Source organism: Pogonomyrmex barbatus, unplaced genomic scaffold, assembly GCF_055798465.1.
Source record: "Pogonomyrmex barbatus isolate J1 unplaced genomic scaffold, ASM5579846v1 scaffold1, whole genome shotgun sequence".
Lineage (NCBI taxonomy): Eukaryota > Metazoa > Arthropoda > Insecta > Hymenoptera > Formicidae > Pogonomyrmex > Pogonomyrmex barbatus.
In genome coordinates this window covers 2,949,407-2,973,490 of record NW_028297098.1, presented here as the reverse complement: position 1 = coordinate 2,973,490, position 24,084 = coordinate 2,949,407, and the positions used below count along the sequence as shown (strand labels likewise).

General features: G+C 26.5%; 1 long non-coding RNA gene across 4 annotated transcripts in view; it reads left to right on the top strand.

Annotated features, from left to right (window-relative positions):
- The window catches only part of LOC148937953 (uncharacterized), an 88,110-nt gene that overhangs the window by 51,601 nt on the left and 12,425 nt on the right, over nucleotides 1–24,084 (top strand). For 2 of the 4 annotated variants that reach the window (XR_016141388.1, XR_016141392.1), the window contains 2 exons: nucleotides 28–112; nucleotides 211–882. The exons of the other annotated variants lie outside the window; for them this stretch is intronic. This is a non-coding gene — a long non-coding RNA (uncharacterized LOC148937953). Of the gene's footprint in view, nucleotides 1–27; nucleotides 113–210; nucleotides 883–24,084 lie in introns of those variants that run through there. 4 annotated transcript variants of the gene reach the window in all.

The window sequence follows — 24,084 nt, the reverse complement described above, 5'->3', positions numbered from 1 at the left end:
CATGTTATGCTTTTTCTTTTGTTTCAGGTAAGTACACTATAATAAGAGTGTATAGAAATAGTGTCTACTCAAGAATGTAAAGCCTTCAAAATTTGAGCCAGAAATACATAAAGTACGTAAAATATATATATATATATATATATATAAGATTGCATGAATAAAAATATTAATACTTCAACAATATAAATTTTTAACGCTTTATAAAAATAGGAGCTCTTATTTTTATTTTTTTCGTGGAGTCGTCAACGCTAGAAGTGCACACGGATAATGTTGCACTACTCTCATCCTCAAAGCTTTCTGAGTAAACTGAAGTTCATTGAAATGATCGATAGGAATTCGTCGGAGTTGCATTATACAGCGCCGCTGTAAACGTACGATCCCATAAGTCTGTCAGAAGAATGTCTTGGCTTGATTCCAAATCCAAAATGCACTTCGTACGGTAAAACCAACAAAGGATTCACGATCGAGCCAAGACGGCTGGTTCTTACCTTCCGAGCTTGCTATCATTACTGGTAATGGTGAGATCGTAATGTTCCGGCAATACTTAAATTCTTTGCGTGTTTAGCAATTTGCATCATCCAAGCTATCTCAATGCAATTTTAGCCCGGAATATTTTCTCTAAATTAACTAAACATTCTATATTATTACGAGAAATATATTACGTATTATCTTTAAATCTTAATATGAGAAAACACAAAAGTTTGCTGTATACAATTTTATTTAATTTTAAAGAAATAACAACATATATTATATAGAAATTTTTTAATTAGCTAAACTTTATTAATTAAAAAATTAATTTCTTTTTATTTAGAATTATATTATTTTACTAGTCTTCTTTGAGGTAAATTAGATATAATTGTATTTTTAATAAAAATCTAAAAATTTTAGATAAATTGTTTTTACTATATGTACTATTCTTTTTACATAGGAAAAAAATTACTTGAGAAATTGAAACTTTACTTTTTTGTAATAAAAAGAAAGAAACATAAAAGAAACTCTTTATTGGTGTAGTAAACATCTATCTAGTAGACGTCTTAGATCAATGTACCGCGTCAATTTTACGCTGTATAACTTGGAAATGGTGTGTATCAACGAAGCAAAACGGAAAGCTTTTATTTGAAAGCTTTTAAAATTAGACATACACGTATTTATTTACACGAAAATATTCCTTGCATAACTTGTTTAGTTTACAAAACAGTTTACAAAAACTTCATATTTTTATTAATATTATAGCAACTATATTTTTTAATACATATTTTTAACATATAATACATACAAAATACATAAAATTGTAAAAATTCTATAATTTTTTTATAAATATAAATATTGCATAGTAAATTTACATAATCATTTTATTAAACATGTTATTTGCTATATTAAAAAAAACAAATAAATCTATTTTATTAATTATAGATGCAAAAAATATTTGGCGTAAGAATGATAATAATAATTAGAATTTAAAGAATAAAAATATCATATAATTAAATTTTATCTTTAATTCACGCTAAAAATTCTACGAAAAGGATGTATACGTTGTTAATCATAAGAATATAAATATTGACATGTATAAAAATATAAAGCGAAAATAGTGTAGTGAGACAAATGTTATTTTTCGTTATGGATTAAAAGAGTTAGATGAAAGATAGAAATATAGCAAGTCACCCGTTAGAAGCGCATATCGAATGAATGTGCAATGTCATCAATCAAACGAGGTTTCGGCTTCGACGGACAACAACGAGAATGGCGTCATATGATCCGTAAAATCATTGATGCAGGATGGATGATCTTTCTCATCTCATATGACGGATTAATAGGATGACTTCACTCTTTTATGTCACATCAGTAACTTTGACATATATCCAATTAAGTTTCGGTAGTAAGTTTTTGATATCTATCGGATAAGAGAGATTAAGAATTATATAGCACGTTTACAATACATAAGCGGTCCGTCAGAAGCGCTTTCGAATGCATACGAGCGTTTCATCGCGTTCATTAAAGAACCTCTATGCATTCGCGAGCAACTACGAAGTTGAATTGGAGTAGCAAAGTTGTTTCATGCGTCAGAACAGTAGCATACAGTAATTTTTAAGTGACAAAATTCCCTTACAACATCTAAATGATCAACGCCACATTGTGCTATTTCTGACATTATTACGAATTGTTGTATATAAATTACACCAACTATTTAAGACTTTGCTTTGCTATTATTAATTTCTATTTAATATAAGTTATTCATTATATTTTTATAGATTCTTGTAATTTGCTACAATATAAAATTAAGTTACTAATATTTATCAGTTTAATTTTTATATTATTTTATAATAATATTGTATAATATATATATATATATATATATTGTTTATATTGTTAATATTATATAATTAAGAAATTAAGAAATTAAGAAAAAATTAAGAAATTAAATTAAAAAATTAAGAAATTAAGAAAAAAAGAAATATATATATATATATATATATATATATACTCATTTAAATAATAATTAATGCCATATAAAAATCAGTTTTATTATATTTAATATAATAGTTTTTACTATAAAAATTGCATCTTTTTTTTTCTTCTCGTTAATTTCTTAGTTATATAATAATATTGGCTTCATAGTGCGTGATATTTTTATTTTCTTTGAAGGACATATTTTCAGTGAAATAAATCGATAAGCTTGTACGCAACTTTACCTCTTCTACTATATTTTCAATGTTTGATCGTTTCATGTTACGTTTTAACAACGTGGAGATTTATCAAAAGGTCCTTCCATGTCATTAATTCTTGAGAATTATCTCCAATTTTTATCTCTTCCTTCTTAATGAAGTAATGTCTTATAAATTAGATTTATCTTTGTCTCGAATAATATTGAAATGAAATGAGTATATCGGTATAAATACTAATATTTTACATATACTAACATTTACATACAACTAATATTTTACATATACTAATATTTTACATATCTGTTCTTTTAGCATTTAAAATTAATTCAAATTATTCAAAAGTATATTTAAATTATTTTATATTTAAAAATACTTTCATGTTTAATAATTTTGTTATATTAATTACGTAAGAGCTTAAAATGCATAAATTTATAATCATCTTTATTTTTATTTTACCTTTTTCCATATTTTATGAAATTTAAACAATATTTTTTATATATTAATTATTAATGTAATTACATATCATAATGAATAAATACATTTACATTTATGAAAAATTGATAATATATTTACATATATATTCATTATATAAATACATTACTTACAAATTCTCTTTCTTTTTTATTTCTAGATATTGTGGTCGTGAGATAAATTTATCTTGTTTGTCTTCTTACTCGTTAATCAGAGAATCTGAGATGTTTATTAGAATTAAGCGTTACTGTTACATAGATGCTAACAGACGGGCGCTTAGCACTGTATCTCTATCGTAATTAAGGAACATGTTGCGCCCAGGAAGCACACTTCGCTAGAGATAAAATTGGCCGTGTCGTAGCATGCTGTGCCTAGCTATATGTACGCATAATATGTTCGTATCCGCGTTATCTTGTAATTTTCTGGCATGAGCCAAATGATCAGCATGAGCAATGGCATGAAAATGCAAAAGCTCGGGAGATGAAAGAATGATAATAATAGTGAATAATGTAAGAGATAAAAGCAGCAAAATTTTTTTACAAAAAGAAAATTTTACAATACCTTTTAACTTTTACATATATTATATACGTATGCATCATATAATATTGCATATCTATCTATATTTCGAAAATAGCCCCATAAAAATAAAAAAGTTTAATATTAATAAACAAATAGATTTTGGAGGCAACTTTTAAAGTGGACAAAACTTAAAAAGAAAAATAAATTTTAGTAGGTCCAGTCAACGGGAAAATTTATGTAAACGAAGCTATTCAATAACGATACTTTAACCGAAACTTTGCGGTACTATCCTTTGAATTCCTCATACCCACGTCAACCCAACCTGACACTCGACCCATTAATTTTTCAACCAGTCAGCAATCCACCTTCCGTCACTTCCTTTTTCTTCTCTCCATTCGTTCGTCTCTACGCGAAGAGGCTCCGTCCACTCAGGGTGTCCCGGAGCACCACTTAGCCGACCGCCATCGTCAGAGAAATGAATAAAATTGCACAGTCTTGGTTTTATCGGTGAACATGATCGATCGTCACCGAATATTTTCATCCACTATAAAGTGGTTTTAAACGGTAAATCCAATTAACAATGAAATGTCTTATCATGTTTAAATTTAAATTTATAGAAACATAATACATGCACAATTAATATTAAAAAATATTTTTAAAAAACACCAATTGTCAAAGAATCGTTTTATAGCTTTTCATATTTGATTTGCACATTTTTAAAGCATTGTATTTTTTAATAGTTTCAATAAATATAATTAAATAGCATTTAAACAAGTATCAAAGACATTAATCAAAAGGTAAAAAGATACTGTTTATCCAATTGTTTAAAAAATTAGAAGAATTTTTTATCGATGTTAAAAATAAAAAATCTGTTCTAGACTTGGAAAAGTATGTTATTCATGGAATACGTAGCATAAATTCATGGTAAATAAGTTTCTGTCAACAAATACTGCGAAAATTATGCGTAGATGCTTTGCATTTGCAAAAATACATAAACTAATGTCAATAAAAAACGAAAGTCATTGAAAAACGAAAAATATATTCAAAATACGTGATTGAAAATACTGCAATTTCTTGTTACACGTTTTTTATTCAAGTACAAGCTTTAACAGAATAACACATATATTACTATTACTATTACATGTATTATTATTATATATATAATTAAATTATATGTTAAAATCTATTATGAATAATATTTTAAAAACAAGCTTTTTATACTACATGAGCTTCTAATTTATTTGCGCTTCGTATTTATTCGTATTTCTTTGCTTCCTACTTCTTTATGTTTCCCACAAGAGAGCTTATTCGATACTTATTTTTCAGCACCACTTAAGCAGTTGCTATAAACATAAATTTTTGAACTAATAAAATAAAATTGTTATGCGGATAGCACATTACTACTTCGGATACTTTTTAGTACGTCTCTCTCTCTCTCTCTCTCTCTCTCTCTCTCTCTCTCTCTCTCTCTCTCTCTCTCTCTCTCTCTTTAAGTTAAGAATACGATAAAATATTATTTAATACTTTTATATTAATAAATTAAAGTATGTATATAAATAGTATAAATAATAAATATAGTTCTAGATTTTTAATTTTAAAGTAAGAAACAATTAAGTAAAACAATATCGAAGTATATCTTTATTCTCTCTTTCGTTCTTTTTTTTCTGTACCAATTGGTAATACTTAGCAATAAATAAACTTAAATCGACAATAAACATCTTGGCACGTATTCAAAACATTCTTCCTTCGAGTAATAGCTCTCTTCAAGCAATTTCTCTCTATGTCAAGTCCTTTTATCAACCTTTCTACGATCCTCTCATATTCAGGTAAATTGTAGACTGAGTTAGCAAGTACTCTACGACATATAAAGGTGCTATTAGCATTTCTAGCGCAGTTCTAATGTCGCACAAAATTTGAAATAGTAATATAGTCTTTTCAACATAAATATGTCGATTCTGCATAAATGCATGAAAATTTGCAATTTATTCTGTTATCATTGCCATCTTGCAATTTAGCTCCAATTCAGATTTTTCTCATATTAAGAATATAATTTTAGGCATTATTTACTTTATCGTACAACTTTTTTTTTTTATTCTATGTACTTATCGGACTTATTATATTTAATGATATTTCTTGTGATTAATATACGTTTTTTTAAAATAATAAATTGTTTTATATCTTTAAACAAATAAATTGTAATTTCTTAAAAATAATATATTTTGTAAAATATTAAAATTATTTCTTTTCAAATGTCTTAATGGAGAATTTTCTTTTTTAAAATATGACATGTCTAAAATAGTAAAGCTTTAAGTAGCATTATGAAACGCAGAGCGAAGTGTAATATAGCGCGCATCTTCAATCTTTCAGCAGTTCTATTATTCCTCAGTTTTCACGCATTTGTATGACAACAGCAAGAAGAAGAATAGTATAATGTTCTTCACTATCTACTCTGCGAATAATATCCGATGGATTTGAAGTGATAATCTTTCTCCAGAAAAGAATTCCATAGAATTCGTAGATAAAAAGTGTGATTCATTCGCCGGCAGAACGAACTGCAACGGGAGATAATCTAGTCAATTCGGCGAACGACGCTTTCGACTGTTCCAATCTCTAGTTTCGTTTAAATCGTTAAAATCGTTTAATTCGTTAAAATGGAATTAATACATCGTTAAAATGGAAGTATTGATTTTATCGTACGAATCCATACTAAAATGAATGATAAATGATTATAAAACAACATGGGCATTGTTTTACGTAGCTCTATATAAAATTTACTTTAAATATATGGAAATTTTTTATCGATACTGATAAAAAATAGAACAGCTATGAATATTGATATAATTAAGGTGCAACAGATTTTTTGTTTTAACTGCTATGTTACACTTTATACGTTATCAAATTTGATTAAAAGTTTATATTTTACGTATTAAGCAAAATCATCAAACATCAAGAAATATGAAATATATACGACATTTTATAAACGTGAGTACTTTTGTTATTTGTTTAATATCATGCTATATGACAATTTATTATTTGACAAAACAATAAATTATTTCTACAATTAAAAAATAACAATTTTATTCATATTTATCACGAGATTTACCAACAGTTTTTCTACAAAAATTGTTGTTTTCTTACAAAATAAAGTAGTTTATTTTTATGTATTATTGATTATATAATCAAGAAGACACATTCCTTAAATATATCAAAAAAATGTGATTGCTACAACTATAACTATACATATTTCAAACAGCATTAATATTCTATATACACATAATATTAATTATATCTCAATATATCAATATTTTATCATAGATTTTTAATTACAGAAATATGATAAATTTGAAACATCTCTTACAGATAATGCTATTAATAAAATATAATAGAAATTGTAACAATTATGGGAAAATAAATATAGACAATTACTTTTGTCCCTATTATATATACTTCATGTAAAAAAAGTCGGGTCGACAAGTAAAAAAAATAGGGTCACGAACTAATCTTCGTTTCGGAAAACTTTTTTGCAGACCTCCCACTTTTCAACGGATAATCTTAAATCAGAAAGCACACGATCTCAAACGATCATCGTATCTTCGACTTCCTAATTAGACGGAAAGAAATATAAGCGAGCGGAAACATTAAACTCAGGATCTGATATTTTATAAAACTTTTTGACAATTTTACTGTAAATATATTCTGTTATTTCTAAAATATATAAATATTTATTAACAATTGGTAAGAATGCAAGTCATTTGAATCATTTCTTTGTTTCTATCGTAACGCAAATGTCTCTTCTTCTCGTTTCTTCTACAATGAAGAAACAGACTGAAAAGCGGAATTGAACATTTTCAAAAGCCGCCATGTTCACGATCCTGATGAGAAACGAAGATTGGAGGCGCGAAAACAAGACGAAGGTGGGATCCATTTGTCGAAACTGAAAAAAGCTGGAAAAAACGGACGAGACTGATGTCCTCTCGCCGGAACATCGATGAAAAATAGTAGAAGCATTCGTGGCGTTATGTGTAGTCGTTGTCGGATAGAACTGACGAATTGCGATAAATCGATGCTTTTCCGACTATCACTTTGTTGTCAAGATAATCTGACTTTCTTTTAAAACGTAAAATTTATAATAATATGTGTTCATTTTACATGACATATAATATATACATATAATATATACATTTTACATTACATTTAATATATACATATTACATACATATTTATATGGACTGTGTTACATTAAGCAATATACAATTATAAATTATTCTTATTATTTATGTATGTATATATATATATATATATCTTATAGATATATATATATATATATATATATATATATATATATATATATCTTATAATTTTATAATTATTATTATTTTTTATTATATTTTATAATTATAAAATATTGTGCATTGAATGTTAATATATAATATTTAACAATTCTTACTTTTATTAAATGATGTTTTATTTAATTATATAATAAATTTAAAAAATTATGCGACAATTATGATTATTTTTTATTGTGAAAGAAATCGACCATTCGTAAGTAAACGACGAAAATCCTAAGCGGATTTTCGTGGTAGTAAAGTTTGAATTTTATTTCGCAGGGTTTATTGGATACGCTTTTATTACCGTATATATTGTACAGCAAAAGGAACAGATATCACAGTATGTGTATATCGAACAATCATACATATGGAAAGGTGGATATTACGTTCTCTTTCATATTATGGAAAGCAATCTAGATCTCATTTTCTTGCATTATGAAGCTTAGCTCGTTTGACTATGTAATAAGCACATTATGAGATGTATGATACAACGGCTGTTCCGTAGATGACTGGTCTTTCGATCATGAAAGCAAAATAATGGGATATGAATAGAAGAAGCCCCGATAAACTCATAGCCGTACAAACAGGAAGTAAAGTTTGTTTCCCTTTATAGCTATTCCTGTGTCACAAGTTGAGGAATATTTTATTTAAGAGTTTCAGAAAGAGCTTTCTGGGAATATGCCATTCGAAACTATTTACTATTTATAGAAACATTGGCATTGATTCAATTATGATCGAAGTTTCTGCAAACAAGAGTTTCCCTGGGGGAAATTTCAATTCGAAGAAATAGAAACAACAAACACTTCTTTTATTTAATTTGTTTTTCGAGACAAGAGACAAATGGCAAAAATTACATCAAAAAAGTATTAATGTTTTGTCAATAATAAGATTTTAGTATTAAATAATTGCGTAATTATTTTTAGACGTATCTTGCAGTAATAATAATATTTTTATTGAAGAAATACTTTTAATAAGTTATTATTATTCAATTTTTTATATTATATTAATTTTATTTAAAACTCATTAAAATTATTGACTTAAGGATCGAATAGAAACTTGTCATGTTTTTCGATAAATACATTTATTACAATATTATTTCTTATTATCAGAGATATCAATATATATATGTTGATGGATAAACAATGCAATGCACTTCAAACCTAGCTTATCTTTCTCTTATATTCTTTTTTTGATACATAATTCCCACACTTTTTGCTATGTTTAATCACACGAACGAATAATTTATAACTTAACACTAACTAAAGATCGTTGCATTGTATGACGTACATGCTCCAATGTCACAATCTACAATACTGCGAAATACGCATCGCGTGTCGAGAAATTATGTGTAATTATTTCTTATTTTATACAAGCATTCATCATGAGCATCAAGCAAATGAACTTCCGGATCAATTTTTTCCAAGTATGAAATATGCCAAACATTTGTCATTCCGGGTCATAGCGCCGTAGATTCCAATCATTTTCCCAAATTCTGGGTCAATGCATCAGAATGTGCACATGATTCCTGCCATTTCGAGCCATTTTTATCGCTTTCGTTGATATGTATTCTTAGGTTAAGGAAACTGCGCACATAAATTTTATATTACAGTATGATACTTAAAATTATCTCTTTAACACAGTATCTGGCTGATGTAACTATAAAAACCATTAAAATGTACTTAACTTTTCTTTATAAAAAGTACTGTCATGATATCTTAGAAATTAATCGAGCGTTTATGACAGATCATCTATCAACTCATCCAAACACACACTTATACTATATTCGTAAATCTATATTATTGTTTTATAAAAATATTTTTAAAAAGATAAATATACTTCTTAAACAATACATAATTTAAAATTTATTTTACAAAACACATACGCTATTATTTATTGCGCATTTATTATTAACAATAAAATGCGCGAAATATAAAATAAAATTTTATATTACGTGATGAGAATATGATCATTTTCTCTTATTTATCAAAGATATTATATAGTTTGCATAAGTTTATTACTTGGAACATAGATTTTCAGGATTTTTATAATTGAATTGAGATAGATTTTCTCATCAATCTCATACACGTCGATATCACACTACGCATTCTATTGACACTCGTAATATTTGGAATCAAGATAATGCTTTTATTATTCATAGATGGAAATGCCTGTCAGTAATATTGACAATCGGTTGCAGTAAAATCCATTTTTCCTACATGTCTATTGTAACATGTACATATATATTGTTAAAGAAATTAATTTATATTTATCATACTTCATCTCATATTATTTAAAAAAAATATACATGATATATAAAATTCCGCGTAATAATTTAATAATATTTGAAAAACAACGAATATGATGAACAACGAATAATATTATTAGAAAAATGATTATGTATGATCTTCTTACAAGCAATACATTTTATTGATGTATAGTAAAATCGATATGAAAAGCATGCCATGAACAGCTGTTTGAAATTTTTGGTCGTCATCCATAACTATAGACAGCAACCTCAATTTACGAACCGCTCGGTTTTCAAAATGAAAGTGCCCTTTGATTGAATGCATTTCATGAAATGTATTTCAACGGATAATTAACATGTTTACTGCATTCGGCACACATGACCTACCTTTGACTTATCTTTTGCAAATCCATCTGATCTCTTTAGATCTCTGCAGGAGATTGATTAACACTCTGTGAATCAGTTTCCTGTATGCAGCAGCTGTGGCGTACATTAAAAAAAAAAACGTACTTTTCAATAAAATGAAATCTTAAAAATTTTTTGGCATTGATCAAATTATATTTTGATATATAATTAAACATTATTTGTTTCAATTATCTGTTCCAAATTATATTTATTGATTTTTGTATATTATTCGGTAATAATGAATCATCAGTGTAAAAATATTTTTTAGACAGGAAAGACAATGTCTGTTTATTGTCTCAGAAAAATTATGTCATTTAATTAAAATTTTTTTAATTAAAATGATTACTCAAATACTCTCTATGCAAGCCGGTTGTTTACTCGCAAACCGATGAGATTGCGCTTTGCTGAGGACGTTTGTGGGTGAAATTCAATGACTCCAAAAGCCAATCGACAATGTTCGGTGTTATATTTATCGGATGATATTGCGCGGAGATCCGAAATTGCATTGCACGCGGACGACTATTTTTCGATCGTTCGTCCGTATAATATATTCTAATGGAAACTCAGGCGAAAACACCAGACAAACAAGCAGCAAAATTACATCTCGTCCACCAGAATATAGAAGCGACCATAATGAAAGGACATTTAACGTCACAAATTAGTTCGTATAGATGCGAAAAGTACACGAGCGTTCAACCGTATAAATTGCATTATCCTATGAGTGAAAAACTCATGGATACAGGATGTTGATTCAACTATATTTTACATTAGATACTCGCACGTATATGAACATACAAGAATATAAGTGACTAAAACTTAAATAAATATAATGTCTGGATGTAACATATATTACAAAATTTCTTAAATTAATATTTAAAAATATTGTAACGAGAATTGTGTGAAAAATATAACCTGTCTAAAATAAATGTATTTTAAATAAATATTAAGATTCTATTTTTATAAATATTATATATAATATTTTATAATATTTTATATTATGTATATAAGGATCTTATAAAAAATATCACACACACACACACACACACACACACACACACACACACACACACACACACACACACACACACACACACACAAGTAAAAAGTTACACACAAATTAAAAGTTACAATAATTTTTAAGAAATAATCATATTCAAATATCTATAAAAAATTAACATAAAATAATTTTTTTAATTTATATACGTTATCTACTTTAATTTACTGCATTTTTTAGAAGAGATTTATATATTCTTGGCTTTAGTATATATGGCTTTAGTATGTATCTATGGTTACTAGACTACGATGGAGTTAAATGTGCGAGGTAACGAAATATAGTTAATATTTAATATACATATCAAAACGGCTTGCCATACGAGAAACCTTTTTATTCACAGGCATAGAATTTTCGTTTAGAGATCCTTTTACAATTTATGGTGCTCCTTTCTTACCGCACTATAAATTTTAATACTTTATGCAGAAAGGAGGAAAACATCGAGAAATTTTAAAATTCTCACCTATCATTATGCAAAAGTCCATTAAAATGTCTAATCCACATGTTGCTTATACACATATACTCGGGAATATCCTGACATTTTTACCATGTCGATTTATGAGGTGCACTTCCCTAATGTCAAAATCAGACTACTTGCTTAAGTGGTTATCGATAACCACAAACGATCGAAACGCTATGAAAGTCGCTGTATCCATTTAAGTAATATTTCTCTATAATAGCAGTAATATATAGAACTTTGATGCAATAAAATATTGATTATATATTGATGAATATATCAGTAATTTACATCATCTTTTTCTTTATCAAAATAAATTTAAAAATTTTTAAATTAATTTTGTGATCAATGAAAATAATAAGATTATTTAAAATTTATTATGTAAAGTGTACGATTGCATGGTATTTAAGTTAAACTTATATTGCTCTATTTTATTTCTTAAATATATATAAAATGTACTTGTTGTATTATTAATTTATTCCGCAAAGAATTTAATACAATCTTTCTAAAAAATTTAACATAAGGTGATTATGAATAATTTAATTTACTGTGGTTAATATACATATATTGAGTTCAATGCTTCTTATATACTCAAGTTTCAACTTCGGCTTATTGCTTTAACTTAACTTGTAATTAATTCGCGAGGCACGAACAAAAAGTAATTAACTTCATTCCCTATTCAGACGATGGACAATAGTCTCGCTCTTACAATTAAACTACAATATGATAAAAGAAAGAATCTCATTTCCGACTAATTATTTCTTACACGGTATACTTTTGATTAGTAATTGCGAAAGTTTTAGACACAAGTAAATAGTTGATAAAGATGTTGCAGAATTCATTATTTAAGTGTTATATAATATTTCTAATTAAATATAAATTTATATTTTCATTGAAGATGTATTTTTGTAAATAACTAGAGCTGTTTAAGATATATAATGAATTTGTTTCTTTTTTATTTGTATTTGTATTAAAAATTGTTCTAATATATAATAAATAGCTTTAAAATATAATAATATAATAATATATATAATAATACCTATAACATATATATAAATAAACAGATACTTCAATTACGAATAATACAATCTTTGAAATAAAAAGCTTTTCAGTATCTTCTATTTATTTTTTATTATAACAAAAAATAAACAAACGTAAAAAGAAAATCAGAATGCAGATTTTGATACTTAGATTACAAATATCGATCGGAATGTACAATAATGATAATAAAATGGAATGATTAATAATTCTCGCGATTTCCGCTAATCCTATGAATGAGCTTAACAAAACTGTTTAATCCAATAGTTCTTCGGCAAACTGACCTCGGAATCTCGTACGTCAAACACTTAATAGCATTTCGCAACTTTCAAAAACAAATACTCAATCCAAATCACATTGCTGATGGTCGATAGACAATGTGCATCGAACCTGAAGAATCGGTTCACGAGTTACTGTACCTGAATTTCGCGCATACTCGGCCGTGACAACGCAACGATATATTACTTCGATCGATGGGACAATTACTGACGTAATTGTATATCGAGTACACAATGAGTACACTAACCGGTATCAATCGTGATGAAATCGAACAATACGGAGTTATCTATCAGTTAGTCGAGATATCAACGCCACTCGATCAAATTGATACATGTTGGTTTAGATCCCGCTGTCGCCACATTCCAACAATACATTATCAATGTTCAGGTCAATACCTTTGATCTTGATCTTCTTATTCATGCAGTGAAATACAATCATACAACGTATTCTCCGCTATTATTTTATACAACACTTAAAACTTATATGTATGATATATCAGTTGGTATGTAAGAAATGGATAATATTCTTTATTTTCAAAATATGACTGTTTCATTTAATTGTAATACTCTTATCAGTAGTAAAACTATTTTAATTTTAAATACACTTACTATTCTCTTTAAAAAAAAATAAAATACTTCTTACTTCTAATATAGCCCTACATATTATTCTTGTATATAATATTTAAAGTTTAAAAGTTTAAATAATAAACAAATTATAGATATAAAAATAATTATATAGATATTTATAACATATATACGGGAAGTTTAATAATATTTTTGGAAATATTAAATATACTACTGCAAATGATTAACTCTCTTTTCGAACAGTAGAAATATTATATGTAGTATCATATGATTTTTTTATATATAAAACTTGAATATTAATATATAGTATTTTTTTGAAAGCTGAGATAACATATAAACGAGTTTGTGTGAATTGTTAAGTTTGTTAATTGTAATAAATATTGATGTATTAGTTACATATATTATTTCTTAAATTTTTCAAAATAATTAAATATTATTTTATAATTTGCTTATTATTTAAATTTTATATACATAGCACTAAATATTTTTCAATTAAACGTCATTATTTGTGTAAAAGTTTTCTGACTCATGGAGACGGTAATGGTTTGAAGCAAGATTGCACTTGGCTAATAGCCTCTGGCGTACTTCCACAGAATTTAAATTATTCGCGCTAGTTAAGGTATTCTCTATTTCCAGTTTCAACTTATTTCAACCATGAAATCAGGTCGTCTAGGGATAGTATTATTGATAAAAGTCAAAATCAATACGTACTGAGACATAAAGAACTCTCGTAAATCTTATTGTGTCACTGCGCTGCGACATATAACAGCTTTAGGGTATTCAAGATAAACAAGATTTGGAAATCAATTACAGAATAAAATAATTTTAAAACATTTAATCTATTTATTGTAATATTATTATACGTATCTAAATTATTTATATGCACGAATGATAAATTAACATTTAAAATTAATATTAATAATTATTAATTATATCATTATTATATATTTTGTCTTTACAAGATATAATAGTTACGTATTTATAAAAAATTGAAAATATTAAGAATTATTAAGAATATGATATACTCAAATTGATATACAGGGTGTTCCGCGGGACTTCTGCCACCGTTCGTAAAAAATAGATGGGACCGAGATGAACATAAAAGTTCCATTTTATGATATTCGCAATAATAATCGAGATATTAATTATTAAAAATCGGCTCACCGGCAAATGCAAACGCGCGGTAAGATACTCCCGCCCGGCGATCATTGTTGATAGGCGCGTGAGGAATTGTTTACTTCAAAATGGCAATAATTACGCACGAGCCGCTTGAAGCAAACAATTCCTCACGTGCCTATCGACAATGATCGCCGATCGAGAGTATCTTATCGTACGCTTGCTTTGCTGGTGGGCCGATCTAACACGGTGATTTTTAATAATTAATATCTCGATTATTATTGCGAATATCACAAAATGGTATAGGATTTTTATGTTCATCTCGGTCCCATCTATTTTTTTACAAGCGATGATAGAAGTCTCGCGGAACACCCTGTATACAAACAAATATATATTAACATCGATGATAAGGATATTTGGAGATAAAAGATTTTTCGAAGTTCTTAACATTTAAAGTTGAGAAATAATTGATCTTTGCACCTGCTACCCATAGTATGATCGCTGAGTGAGTTGTAAGTGCAGGAGGTGTAAGTGTTAGAGAGAGTAAAGCATAAGAGGTAAGATGTCCATAACGAACGAGGGTAGACAGAACCCACCACCTGTTGCCATGGCTACCGTTGAGTGAGCACCGGGATTTGTGTCAGTTTCAAACCGTGAAGCAAAATGCTTCCGTTTAGATTGATTATCCTATTGATCTAAATTCTATGCATTCTATCATATTTCAAATTTCAATTCTATTGAATTAATATTAGTATTAATCTACTTATGTTATTATCACTCATACGAAAATGATGCTATATATTTCTTTCGTAATTTACATTGACATTGACAATCACAGCACTGATTAATTTGAAAAACAAATATTGTCAATGGCATATAACTTTATAATAATAAAAAATAATAAAAATTAATATTTTTGAGATATTTTGTATTTCTAAAATGATCAATTGTGACGTAACTCACAGAAATGACAATTAATAAATAGCTATTTTTAACAGTTTTATTTTATTGATCAACAAACATAATTATGAAATAAAAACAGGATTAATTATATTATATAATAAGATTATAGTGAAGAAATAAAAAGTCAAGTGAATTTAATATGATCAGCAAAATAAAAGACTTTATTATAAAGATTACTATCTTAGAATGTTATCAACAGTTTCGGCTTTTTTTTACGGATTCTAATTTTGTTCGGGCACGGTGATATAGTTACTTGCCAAACGACTGCCGAAATTCTAAAAAAAGCGACGGGTTGATTAATTATTTTGTATCGCGTTTTTCTTTGGCTCCCGTAAAATCTTCACAACTTCGAATTTCATCAGCATGTGAATAGACGTAATCCACGATTCTGTTCGATGCAGAATTGCAATCAGAATACGACATATAGTTGCGTTTCCATTTTATAAATGATTTCTTTAATCGAAAAACGAAGGAAAGTATTTATTTAACATTACATTCAGGTCATATAAGAAGTAAAATGTAAATTTGATAATTAAATTTTATTAGAACATAGAAATTGAGAAATACATATAGAAATGTAAATAAATCTGCTTGTTATTATAAACACAAACATATTTTATTTGTATTTCTTAATTTTTGTCCTTTATTATTTGACTTGGACTAAATATTGAGATAAATGTTTTTTTTTTATTAGTTTTAAGAAATACTTTAATAGAAAGCATTTCTTGCACTTTTTAAAGCGTTAATTTATTTGATATGCTTATTTATAAGAAATTTTATGCGACGCTACTTATTCACAAAATAATGATACATCATTAAAATAAAAATATATTATTAAAAATAAAAATTGATTTGTTAATTAAAGCTCTTATATAAACAAATTTAAGAAAAAAATATATGCATATAATGATACAAAAAAAAGTATTGACTAAGAAATTACAAAAAAATTCTATTTACTATTTTCTTTCTATTTTCAATTAAAATTCTATTTAAAATTCTATTTAGAAGTTTATAATATGAAGGTAATATAAGTTGCTATTATCTTTGAAACTTTGCAAAATATTAAAAAAAAATACGAAAATAAGCTAAAAATCGTAATCGCGTTTTATGAATAAAATGACCTTATGATAGTAACCTAATTCGTTCTGGCATTCCACTTTACCTCGAATTTGATTTAAAGGTAATCCTCTTGCATTTTAAAGCAGAAATAAGAAAACGGTCATTATCTCGTATTTATACTTCTTTTTAACTAGCTCTTTCATTATCTTCTTTTCTTATTTCAATAACTGCATTTAACTCATTTATTAAAGGTAATAATGTTTTTGTTTTTCCAGTTAGTGGTTATTTTTATAATCATTTGTATTTAATGTTTTTTAATTAACTTTAATTTAATACAATTACAATGTATATTCTTTGTTTATGTTTATATATATATTTATATTTATTAATATCTAAAATACTACTATACATTATTATAAATTTGTCACGTATTATTGTAACGATAAATATTGCAGACTTTTTTAACCTTCATTTTTCTTTTACATAAATTTTCTTCTGTCTTGAATTCTTGGTTTGATATAAAACCTAAATAGTATTGTTACGCTTACTGCATACATATGTATGCGAATTTTACATATTTCATGTTGACTCTAGATTTATATCTTCTGCAATCGTTTGCAAAAACCTTCGCAAGTCAACATTTACTTAGTTATCTCTGTAAATTATTAGGTATTATTTTTAAAAGCCGGTCCGGGTTTATTTTTGGAACAATTGATAATTAATTTCAGAAAAAATTAACTTCTACAATAAATAAATAAAAGTAATACAAAGTGATACAAAGTGTAAATTAATCAAATTAATGTAAATTAATAAATGATTAAATTTAATTACGTATAGTTATATTTTTAATAAATTACTTACTTTTAGTCTTCTTTTTGTTTTTATTTCATGATTAAATAATGAATTTTATGAAAAGCATAATATTACATCATTTTAACATAATCGTAAATCATAAACAAATTAAATGCTTATATTATTTTATTGAGTGAATACGTTAAGCTTTATGAGAACGTAATATATCGCATCCCACAAGGCATACAATAGAGTGAAGGTGTGAAGGTTACAGCTATGAATAGGTTTAATACTTGTATTACACTTCCAGGAGGGATAAGAGGAGAAGAAGGAAAAAGAGAAGGGAAAAGGAAAGAGAGGGATGAACGATAATAATGAAACACGCATACACGTACATATTAACCACTCGCAACTTCTTCATTCTTATGCATTTACAAGTATATATATATATATATATATATATATATATATATATATACATGTATATGAACTATATAATTATTATTTCCGTGACTTGAGGCTATGTAGTTTTCATTGTAGCATTTGATTAATATCATTCCCATAATAGAACTGTATGCTTTATAAGGAATATTTTATTTAATAAAAATTCTTTAATAAATTTTACGGATTTATTTTTGATACTTTAAATATGTTGGAATAAAGAACACATCTTTCGTTGTGCATTTCATGTTTGTCTCATATTTGTCTTTGATTTACGACATAAAATAAGCAAAATGATCTAAATAAAAGTATGTATTATTTTCTGAAAAATTTTTACAAAAATTATTTCTTTATATCACATATCTTTTGAGATAAATTCCACGGATAATTTCTTGTTATAACATTTGTTTCTCTAGTTGCGCATTCTCGCTCAGATTCAAAAGAGATAGTTGAGAAGAAGGTATCACGTAAACTCGAAACAAAGATTTTCTTAGTCGACGTGGTAACGCCTCGACATGAATTTGTCTTGCACATCGAGCGTGAGAAAATATATCTTTTTTCCACTCGGATGCACATTTACATCTTCTGTGTGTCGCGGATCCGTAAGGCACGTCTAAAATGCATTGCAGGATATTTACATCCGTTACCAAGATTTATGTAGAAATTTAGGTAAATGCATATTCTTCCTTGTAGATACTGCTTTTGACCCGAATCGGTAGTAGTAACACGCTTTTATGCGCGCCTTTATAGGAAATTCGTGCCATGCGTTCCATATCCGAATGCACATAATGCGGCTACAATTGCATATCAGTTTGTAACAGCGATCTTCTACCTGAAATGACGTTTCGGAAACAATGTTTCCATAATAATTGTGATTGATAAAATACGAATAAGATTTTTATGGTCGAAAATAGAATATATTTACTTATAGAAGCCTCTATACTTCTACAGCTTTTTCGTATTTAATATCTATAAATATATTTAAACGGAAAATAAAAATTAACAATTTTAGTATTTTATTTAATTATTTACTATTTATTTATTTATTACTTATTATTTATTATTTATTATTTCATTAATTATTTTATTTAAAAATATTAAAAAAAAATATTATAAGGAAACAAGATATAGAAATTATTTAAAAATTGACATATGACATTGGAAGATGAATATTTTTGAATGAATTAATCGTTAAAATAAAATACATCAGTAGCAATTTATAATAAATTCAAGATACGTAAGAGATATTTATATATGTTGATAACACATTGCACATTTATAGGATACATTTCACAAAAAAAAAATGGCCACTTTCTTTTAACAGCCTTGCCTTATAGCTATTCTTACGAAAAGGGTCACGGTATTTCCGCGAGGAATTTCTTCAGTTCAAGATGCTTGTATTTTTTTCTTTATATGGGAGCTATTTGTACACGAGCATTATCGGGAAGTTCCAATTGATCCGCGCGCAAGTGGCGCGTCCGGCTGTTTTAGTCGCAGAATAAAATGAGGCAGATAACCAGAAAGAACGGAAAAGATATCGAAGTGGAGCAATGGCTATTTTTCTGCTCTTGAATGTTTCTAAAGTATAAAAGTTCTTTTTTCTCGCAGGTCAATTGCTGAGAATCATATAGCGAGATATAGATAAAATAACCTTGAAATATCTGTTTATATTTCTCGTCAAGTATTGTTCATACTATTTCCAATTGTTTACAATTTAAATTATTGACATAACATTGAATTTTATTATTTATTTAAGTGAAAATACGCATATACGCAAGATATGCATATTGATTTACGACGAATATTATTTGTAAAAAATATATAACATTAATTATTTTATAAAATTTATTATTTATTACTTATAAAAATGTTGACTCATTTATTACGTTTATAAATTTAATTACACATTTTAGTATTTATATATTTAGTACAATTATACATTTAAATATACATTTTATAGATTTAAGATCTTAAGATAATAAGATTGAAATCCTTCTTCGGTGAAAACGGATTGTTTATTCCTCGACGTAAAGATTCAAAGTTTATATCAGCCTTGACAGGAAAGGATCAAGTAGTACCAGGAACAAGATCTTTACTTAATCTAGCTTGTGAAAGAGAAACAATGATAGAGTACTTTCCTATCAATAACATGAGCGACAGTATAAATAAAACTTATTATTTATTTAATAAATACAATAATGCCGTGTCATAATAAACACTCTTAAAAGATAATATATTTTATAATATATTATATATTGTATAAAATTTATTATAATATATGATATATCGCATATAATTGTGTATAATTGCACAAGATATAGGTACTATGTCATATTATCAATAACAGATTTTTTTCAGAGTAATTAAATATTGAATTTTTAAAATCTAATTATATATCTCTGATTATATATCTCAAAATATATATAAATATTTATACAGAAAGTACATTGAATTTTCTTTTAAATTTATTTTTTATTATTTTGCTCTCTCTCTCTTTACTTCTTTCTTTTTGCAAAAACAAATTTTTTATAATAAATATTGAATTAGATTTATATATTTTTATAGAGAGTATTAATTCAAACCATTGCTTAGAACTCAAATTGTATATCCTTCAACATCGACTATAAAACTAGTCTGCTTGCCACTTTTGTCGTAGGAATTTTCATTGTCTTTTTCACTTTTGCGGAACATTCTCATGGATACATGATCAAAGCGCGCCAGTTTTTCTATTTAATGGTTAGATATTGCTTTCAGTGCAAGTCAAATTTAAATCTTTCAATGAATGAAATGATATGAAAGAAGTTATATTACATGTATTGAGTGAAAAAACTAATAATAATTTAATTTTGCGTTTGTCTTTATTAGATCGCTTTAGAGTATAATATCTCCGTAATATGTACTTCTTAATTTATTTATACTCTAATTTATTTATACTCATCCTACTCTGTGCCGCAGTAATAAGATTCTTTTAAAGTGCCATGTGGTAAATGAAACTCGACCATAATCATATATTTATAGATAATGTTTGCTCTATGCAAATTCAAGAAAAAAAATACAAACCTCCTAGAGACTGAAACAAATGTAATATACCCGAATTGCTCTCTTATAATGTGTCTTGCATTAATTAAATAAATATTATTCACTGCATACTATTAATTGTATAGCATAAATTGCTTATATTCTTTAGCAATTTATATAACATACAAACAAATATTTTTTGTAATACTTATACTTTTTCTTCCGTAGTTTGCATCTAAATATATAGTTTACATTAATTAATTTAAACCATGTTAGTAAAAATTATTATATATATTTAATTTATAAAAACAATTCATTTCTTTTGTAATTAAGAAATAAATCTTAATAACTTTTTTAATAATTATCAATTTTTTTCGAATTATATATATATATATATATATATATATATATATATATATATATGTGTGTGTGTGTGTGTTAAAACGTTAAATGCTGTGATACATTATGTAATAAATGAAAAATTATCTTTCATCTCAATCATAATGTAATAAAGAAAATTTGCAAGTTATAGTATGTCCATGAAGAAACTAATTCTACGTAACGAGTTATTCTTGATCGAAAATGAGTGCTTTAAAATGGCACACGGCCAACGAATGATGTATGGCTATTATGCAAAAAGCATAATTATCACAGAATCTCAGATTTCACATCTTTTATTTCAAGTAAATCTTTTGTGGGCGGCAATATGCAATAAATTACTTAATTAATATTAATTGAATAGAATAAAAATATTATTGAATCTTATATTAAAAAAATTAAAATTATTTGTTATTTATCTGTACTTTATTAGTATTAAAAAATATTATAAATAATAAATAAGTTTAAAAATCCTTTTTATTTGTTAAAATTCATTCTATATTTTCACTGAAATAATCTGAAACGTATATGAGAAACTAAGTATTGCAGTCACGTCTTTCGCGAAAGGAAAACCTCGACTGTCAATGCATCAACAAGGAATGACCACGAACCCAACTTTGTAAAGCACACAGCTGGCAACTTTCCAATTGGTTTGACCCATATCCATTTTAAATGACAGCAAACCAAAAGCTTTATGCTTTACGAACTGTGATTTTCTTGCGGTGGATGATTTTTCCCATACATCTAACTGAATGATTGCTTTATGATGGAAGTGATATATTAAAATGTACTTAAATGTATCTATGTGAATGCATATTTGCTGATTTTAGATAAAATGTTAGTAATGTAAAATTGATACATACAAAATGAAGAACTACTACTTTCTAAAATAAGAAATAAATTGATAGCAAGTCATATTGTGTGTGTGTGTGTGTGTGTGTGTGTGTGTGTGTGTGTGTGTGTGTGTGTGTGTGTGTGTGTGTGTGTGTGGTGTGTGTGTATTACTTTATATTTATACTGATTTGTTAAAAGAATTAATATTTTAAAAACAAAAATATCATTATTTTTAAAAATAAATTTCTGTTTATAGAACGTATTTTCGCTTGTCTTAGATATATTAGTTGATTTTATGTACATATAATGATTATTTAATGTTTGGATTATTAAATTTAATAATTTATTGTAAATCCATGTATAAAATATGCATTAATAATATTATAATGACTGGTATGTAATTATTTTGCTGTTACGCTATCTTATTTTATTAATTATGGATCACGTACAGATTTACATAAAATATGAAATTAAATGAATAAAGAATTTGGAAGATACATACATTAAATGTTGTTTTTTATTATTACTATTTAAATAAAATAATGATGTATGATATATACTTTTGCTTAATATTTTATACAGTGCGTCTTATTAAAATTAGTGACAATATAATAATGCATTATAAATATAGTTTGAATGTATGTCATAAAAAACATAATATATCTAATTACACAATTTAAATCATGAAATTAAATTTATTTAATAAATTTATTTAAATATTACACACACACGTACGCGCGCGCATGCTATCAAACTGTTAAATATGAAAATGTAAAAATTATTTGATAGACGTTGCTTTAGAAGTTTTTAAGAAGAGTTATTTCAAAATTAGTAAACATTTCGAACATAGTAAAATGTAAATAAGCTGTATAAATCAATGTGCAAATTATTGCAATCTTAAATATCCTCTAGTTATAAAATTCCTGCATGAATTTACAGAAAATGCTGTTCCATTTTCGTTTAGAGTATTCTTTCTACTGTAGTTTTCCAAACATAGTACTTTCCTCACACTTATTACATTCATCATCAGAATTGCATTCCGAGTGCAGAATGCATCCTGCAGGACTCGTGGACTATTGGATAACATGAGAAGCCACGACTGCCTGCCATTGGCTTTAATGTGCTCTCCACTATAAATTTACATAGTCCCACAACAAAATTCCACAACGATAGTGAAAGAAACTTGATAATGAAAAAATTCCATGATGTAAATCAATCGGTCATCTGATATTATTTAATATTTATATATCAATAGATTTCAACGTTTCAAATATTAAAAAATATACAACAAAAAATATATGAAATATATGCATCATATTTAGATATACTTATGCGTGTGTATTATATTCTGAACTAAAATGTAAATATTACATTTATATTATATATATAATATATTAAAATATAAGATTATAGCAATATATTTATAAGTTAAATCGTGAAAAT